The sequence below is a fragment of the Anas platyrhynchos genome, chromosome 19, assembly GCF_047663525.1.
Source record: "Anas platyrhynchos isolate ZD024472 breed Pekin duck chromosome 19, IASCAAS_PekinDuck_T2T, whole genome shotgun sequence".
Taxonomy (NCBI): Eukaryota; Metazoa; Chordata; class Aves; order Anseriformes; family Anatidae; genus Anas; species Anas platyrhynchos.
The window spans coordinates 5158301-5165293 of NC_092605.1; the positions used below are offsets into that span (position 1 = coordinate 5158301).

At 41.3% G+C, this 6993-nt stretch overlaps 1 long non-coding RNA gene across 1 annotated transcript; it reads left to right on the forward strand.

The window, feature by feature from the left end:
- The first annotated feature begins 295 nt into the window (after positions 1–295).
- Positions 296–5552, forward strand: LOC106015886 (uncharacterized). Its single transcript, XR_001188212.5, has 3 exons — positions 296–2198; positions 2976–3085; positions 4557–5552. It is a non-coding gene; the product is annotated as an uncharacterized lncRNA (long non-coding RNA).
- The last annotated feature ends 1441 nt before the right edge of the window (positions 5553–6993 follow it).

Sequence of the window (6993 nt, forward strand, 5' to 3'; positions counted from 1 at the left end):
GAGATATCCTTTTCACTTTTGTGGGTTTGCAATCCTTTTTCTTATTCCTCATACAAAATTAATTAGTAAGACTGGAAATAATTCATCTCTCAACCAAAAAAAATCCTTAGGAGACTAGAATGATGTCTACATAGAACTCATAGAATGACACAGGCTTATTAGGTAATCATGTACAAGAAGCAAACACTGAAAAAGTAATAAAAAATAAATCAGAAATATATAGATATATTTTATTTTTTTTTCCCCGACAGTTCTTTTAACTATTTGTACTTTCTGCAACCACAGATCAAAACTACAGGGAGGAGTGTGACTTTTAAGACTGAAATATCCTTTACATTTTTGCAGTTTATTATGCGTTGCTTTAGCTAGTAGAGTGAAACGCATAAAAAATCTGTCCCCATGTGCCTCTGTTAGTCTTTGAAGGTAAAAGGCAGTCACCTGCCATGGGAGGCTACAGACAGTCCACAGGCTTCACAAGAACAGCTCCTGCTTCCTCTGTTTTTTAGGGAGAGCCATTTTGTTGAGGTAATCCCGATTATTATTGTTATTATTTTTCCCTTTATCAAAGTATTCTAGCAGTTTCCTGTCCATTCTGATGCTACAGCACATTCAGGCAGAGCTGGGATGAGGCTCCAAGCAGCCACTGCCTTTGACTGGGCACAAAGGAAGCAGTTTCCTTGGCAACCGCAACCCCAGAAAGGTCCCAAAACAGCATTTCCACCTGCCTGAGATTTCTTTTTAATTTAGGAGTTTGCACATCAGCTTTGCATGGAGAATTGGGTTCTGTCCTAAGGTTTTAACAGAAGTTGCTTACAGGAATAACATAATTTTTGCATATGCATCTATTCTTTGGACTGACTGGCTTACAGGAAAGACTGTCAATTTATGTAGTGCCAGTGGATGCTGCAGTAACACGTGGTAGGATTCAGGAAGGACACGCAACACTTAAGCTACAAAAATTAAAACACCACAAGAGAGAAAAAGCCCGTCTAGAGAGGAATTAGCTTGCTTCTGTGTCTGTGGTAGAAATTACGAGATCAGAGAAACTGCCAGACTTGCTTACATCTTTGGGTTGTACTAGATTTGTCAACTTGAAGCTGAACCAGCCGAAGGGAAGGCCCTGGCGTAAAGAAGTGCTGCAGGCAGGTGAGGCGACTCGACTGCCCCGCGGGCCGGGATCCCCCTGGTCTTCTGCACCGCTGCTGAATTCACAGAGGGACGGCCGGTTTCACAGAGAAAGGCTCATTTCTGCTCTTGAGGACACTCAGAGCAGCTCCTGGCAGTTTTTAATGAGGCAGTTGATGTGAGATGCTGCGTGTGTGGCCCCTCCACCCTGATGAGAGCCAGGCTGGGCCCTGCAGGCCCACGTAGGCCGCAGTGCCCCACAGCCTCCCTTCAGCTGGAACCCAGCTGCCCACAGGGACCACAAGCTTCTCCTCTGGGGTGTGGAAGGATAAAAGGAAACCCTGGCAGCAACTGTGGAGTTGAAGTTCACTGCATCTGCCACTGAACGAGCTGGAAAATAGCTAAAATGAAGAGCTGATGTTGTGGCACTGTGCTGGTGCCATGTTGGGCCAGCAGAGGCCCCAGGACCTGGACAAGGCTGGCGCTGGAAGAAACCAAAGGATGGTCCTCTGGCCTCAATATCTGCACGATTAGCAGAGGTACAAACTAAAAAATACCACAAATGCTATAGCAGCAGGCCATAAGATGAGATTCTTACGTGACTGACCCCTTCACAGCCATTTTATTTCAAGACACCAGTGAAATTTGAAACCAGAACATGTTTAATTTGCTTTTGGCTTTCAAATATTATCAAAAATAGTTACATGGAACTAAGCAAGTGTTTCTTGCCCACCGCACTGTGGAAACACAGGACTGTCTTCTTAAGACAAAATAGCTATGCCACGTAGGTGACACCAATTACCCCCAGTGCAGGCCCTGACGAGCAGGAGGAAATTGCAAAGAGCTGCAGCAATAAGGAGTGGGAGCTGGGGTAGTGTGAGGTATCTGACTTAAGGGAGGAAAGGTGAAGGAAATAACTTTTGAACTCCAAATACAAGTGAAAGCAGAGCATTAGCTGTACAGGCAGTAAAGCTTGGTAGAGTAAAATGCTGCCTGTGATTGTAAGCCAGACCTGGAGGACAAAGGTGAAGCCTGCAATCAAGGTTTCTTAATAAGACAGATGTTCCTCAAAGGTATGTTGTTGCCTTTCCATGTTGTATTTTTAGTTTAGTTTTGCAATACTGTTGTCCTAGGGAAGCTTTTCTTTGGTCTGACTGGTGCTGTTGGTGTATCTGATGGTACCTATTTCTCTGTAAAGTTGTTGGGATGTCCATGTGTAGCAGTAGTTCTGTTGTTCTCGTGTGGACTAAAGCTTACTAGAGTGTGTTGGAGAAGAGAGATGCAATCATTTTATCATTCTTTGAGTATTAGGGTGCTTCTTCAGCTTGTTACGCTTTTCTACATGTCTCTACTTCTATGAATTAACTGTTCTAAGACCATTTGCCTGTACAGATTGTATGTTATCTTCAGATTTACCAGTGCTGAATTCTGTAAGCAATTATGTGTGCTTTTTTTCCTGTGTAGGAGACATGCCTTTGTGTAGCACACGAGCATTCAGATTTGAAGTAAGGGATTTCTCAGTCACTGCTGCAACACAGAGAAATAACAACAGAAATCATGTTTTATTGCTTTGCCAAAACAGTGTTTATGTTATAAATCTCTACCTGATGTTTCCCTTTTCATGAGCTGCACCTTGAGAGGGGCTACTTAACTTTATGGATGGCAGACAGGTAGCCCTTCCAGCAGCTCTGGTGAGTGCCTTGAAAGCAGAGGTGCTAACTGAAGCAGCTGAAGGTGATAACTAAAACTAAGCGGTGTCACTGTCCCTCCTCCACCTGAGTTCCCAACAGCCAATTAATATTTCTTGAACTTGAGTGATAAGACTCAGAGTGCGACTCTGTGCTTAACAGGGAGAAGAAAAATTCTTCACAGCTGCAGCAGCTATTTCAATCCCTCTTTGACAGATCTTTAATATGACACTCTTGTCTCCCTGGAAGAACCAGATCCCACTAGCATGGAGGTATGTGCCATCTCGTTAGGAGAGCTAATGACCTGGGCTCTGTTGTTATTATCCTAATAATTAATATGTCACTTACTTGGTAACACTTCACAATATAACTTGTTTTGCTGTGAATGAAATAAAGTCAGCCCCAGAAAAAGGTTTCAGCAGCCTCCAGATTTAAGTGTGTGCAGAGGGGAGGAAACATTTCATGTCTTTTCCCAAGGCTCTGCTCAGAGAATGACTCTAATACCCAGTGGAAATGCTCTGTCAACAGAGAAAGACTAATGAAAAGGCAGAAGTTTCCAGGTACAAGAAAGTCAGAGCTCTGCTAGCTTTCCAAAGGGGTAGCTTGATTAGCATCTCCCATCCTGGTCACCTATGTAACAACATTTATCCATTTCATATAATGCCTCAGTGAAACTCATGAGTTTTCAGTACTGGCATATGTGATCTCCATATATTAATGTCTCCCTCTGGTTTACACATCACTAAAATATTGCAAACCTGCTGGGTTTATGAGTTATATGTATGTGAGATAACAAATCAAAGAAAATAACCTGTGTGACAGTGATGTAATGAGGAAGGCAATGAGCGGCCTAATGGGAGGATCAAAAAAGTAGCCCAATAAATAAAGGGGAGTTGGAAGTGTCCCCATCAGTGGCAAGCTAATATGTACACATACTGTTGTCTGCTTACCAGCTGAGCCCCTGCACAGCTGTTGGGGATCAGAAAGGCCTGTGCGCTATTTGCTGCTTTGCCAGTTCATCTGAGCTCCCTGTGCTCTGCTTCCCTGGCAGTGAGGCCCCTGACTTCTCTCTCTTCTACCCTTGCTGGAAAAGCAAGGGAAGTGGTTCTTGGCTGAGAGAGGAAATGATGAGTTACTTGCCTGGTTTTGCTTGAGCTTGCTTCCCCTGCAACACATCTTGCTTGTAACCTCGAGTAAACTGCTTAGTAGATGGTCATGTCCCTACATGGATTTTGGCTGAAGGGTTTTAGCGATAAATGTTCCCATTTTTTCCTCTCAAAGCTGTGTTTGGTAGTGACTTTACTTTCTAAAATTAAAATTCTTCTTTCTCTGTTTGGCCTCTGGTGCACAGAGAATTCTCATTCTGGCTGTGCTGGTTAGTGCTTAGGTGTGGTTCAGTTGTATTACCCATGAAGATGCTTAGCTGCCTTCTTGATTATAGGGATATAGAAGTTGTGTTACAGTTATGTGATGATTTTTTTTATTATTACTTTTTATCTCCCATTCCACAGTGGTTCAGATCCTCATCTAAAAGTGCAATAATTGTTGCCAACACTGTCTTTTGGGGAATATATTAAGGACTGGATATACTTGATATTCTATACATATGTAAGGTTATAAAGACATAGCAAAATAAAAATACCGCTTCTCTGCCTTCTTTTTGGTAGGCTAAGTAAACCAGTGTCTTCCAACTGCATTTCTTATGATACAGCTTCATTAATTCTTCATTTCTCATCCTTGCAGTATTCATCCTGTACCTCAGTTCCAGCTTGCCTCCCACATTTAAAAAGAGCAAATGCAGTACTTCGTATATGGCTTTTCAGTTACGGACTGGCACAGTGGCAGTACCCGCTGAACGGATAGATGGATGGGTGCCTTAACGAGCTTTGCGTGAGACCTGTAATTTCATGTGGCAAGGGGGTTACTAGGCTTCCAAGATTCGATACGTGTGTTGTTTTTTTTCTATTTATTTCTGTGGTAGTGGCTCTGATTTGTTTTATCCTGTCCCACCCCACCTTTCTGAGAAACAAGATCTGTATATAGCTTTGTTCTTGCAAATAGCTGTAGATTGTGCATGTATGGGTTTAGTCCTAACATGGGTATCTACAGTGCTCTGAATTCTGTACAGCTCTTCTGAACACTATCTTAATATCTTCCAATTTCTAAGAAGAAGTGGTAGTGGCTGAGCCCTAGGAATGCATATAACACTGTCTTGCAAATTTCCTTGCCTCTTAGCTTTATTCTGATAACAATCTCAAAATTGTTGTGAAACTCCAGTTGCTGATTTCTGCATTGTTAACATCAGCATATTTTTTAGGTGTTTTAGGTAATGGAACTAGATGAAGGCTGAACTTTTAGGTAAAGCATTTTATCTCTTTGTAGCAAAACAGTAAACAGGCATTTAGGAATTATCTCCCTGTGGACAATGCAGAAATGAACAATGCTGCCTGTGCCATGAACTGGAAGTTCTTTGCTTTAAGTCTTTTACTTTGGGACAGTGATTGTGGAAATCTTTCTGTTTCATGTTACTTTGGACTTGTACGTGATCATAAATGTGATCAGACAATGGTTGTGTAGAATTAGAAGAGTAATTAATTAGCATGAATTATTAAGGGTTAATGATGTGTGTTATAGCTGTAATGTTCTTAGTAAAAAGACTAAGAAATGTGAACGGTTTCATTTCTACATTCTCTGAGTACACCTATGAGATTTGTGAGAGAGAACATTACAGCAGGTAATTTTCCAACTTACTACTTTCTCTTTTTGGATGCTCCTGTTTTTCCTGAAGCATTATCTGGTATGTCCTATCATTATTTGGGTCTTATTATACATGTGTGCACACAAACAATGCATGAGCCAAAGACAACGACCAAAAAAAGGGGTTGGGGTTGGAGCATAATCTCTAATTCACAGGAAGGAAAATGATGTGCAGTGAGAATCCTCAGTTGATGTAGCATTTTCCAAAAGTAGTATACTCCCTGCATACACCAGTACTACTTATGCACTTCAGAGTTAGAGGTTTTGTATGTAACCTTGAACTTTGTACCTTTCTAACCTGAAGTGCCTCTGAGAGGAGAATAATTTCAGTATTTAGTAATGATGATAGTGGGCATCATAGAAGTACGTCAGTGGAAAAGTAGATCCTATATATCTTGATAGCTTTATCTTGGGTCATCTGAAGCTTGAATAAATTGGAGAATTCCGGTGTTAATAGGGTGTAGGATATGTTCAAGATTAAACTTGAAATCTTTATAGAAATACGATAGACAGTGTTACAACAGATGACAGACCATAGGGCAGATTATTCATATGCCCCAGGGGTCCTTGAAAGAGAGTAGCTTTCTCTTACTTTTGCATTCAAGTTATGTGGGAGAGCTTGTTGCTTTTTGCTGCCCAATATTTTTGCCTCTTCTGCCTGTTCCATTTGGATGTCAACGTCTAATTAACTCGATGCCAGGTAATCTGCTCTGGCCAAGGAGAACATAGCACAAAATAAATTGAGGAGAAAAGAAACCAATGGTGACCTTTGTAAGGTTTCAGTCTTAGGCTGGCTGTAGGTGATTTTTGCTGCCACGTTTTCTTTCTTGGGGAACTGTCATTTAGCACAGACCACCTTTCACATCTTCTAATTTATATGAAGGTGCCATGTCATGTTGCAGGATACATTCAAAAGACACCACAAAATTAATGGTAATGCATCTCAGAGTCAAGGAGACAATTTTTTTCAAGCAAATGTGAAGGTGAGGCGTTTGTCAGGACCTACGATAGGGAAGGAGCACAATGATTATTATTTTGTGGGGTGAAGGTGTCACTAGCATGGTGTTAACCATGTGTGTGCTCTACTTCTCCATGAAAAGCACATGCAAGTAGCCTGAAATATTTTGTTTCATATCATGTACTCATAGCCCACTTGTGAGTGCTGTGCAGCAGAGAGATAGACCAGGTATATTTTTAAACTACTAGGAAAGTTTGCTGAAGTACACAAGGCTTTCCAAAACAAATATTATACAGAAGTAAAAGCCATTAAATCAATGCTGCGCTACCATTCAGTGATTTCTATGTATCTCATGCTGATACCAAGATAAACATGATTTTTAAAGCCAACGGATCCATGAACGTTGTGACAACCCTAAATATCTGTTTATTACAAGAAGATAATCAGCAGATCAATAACCCTGTC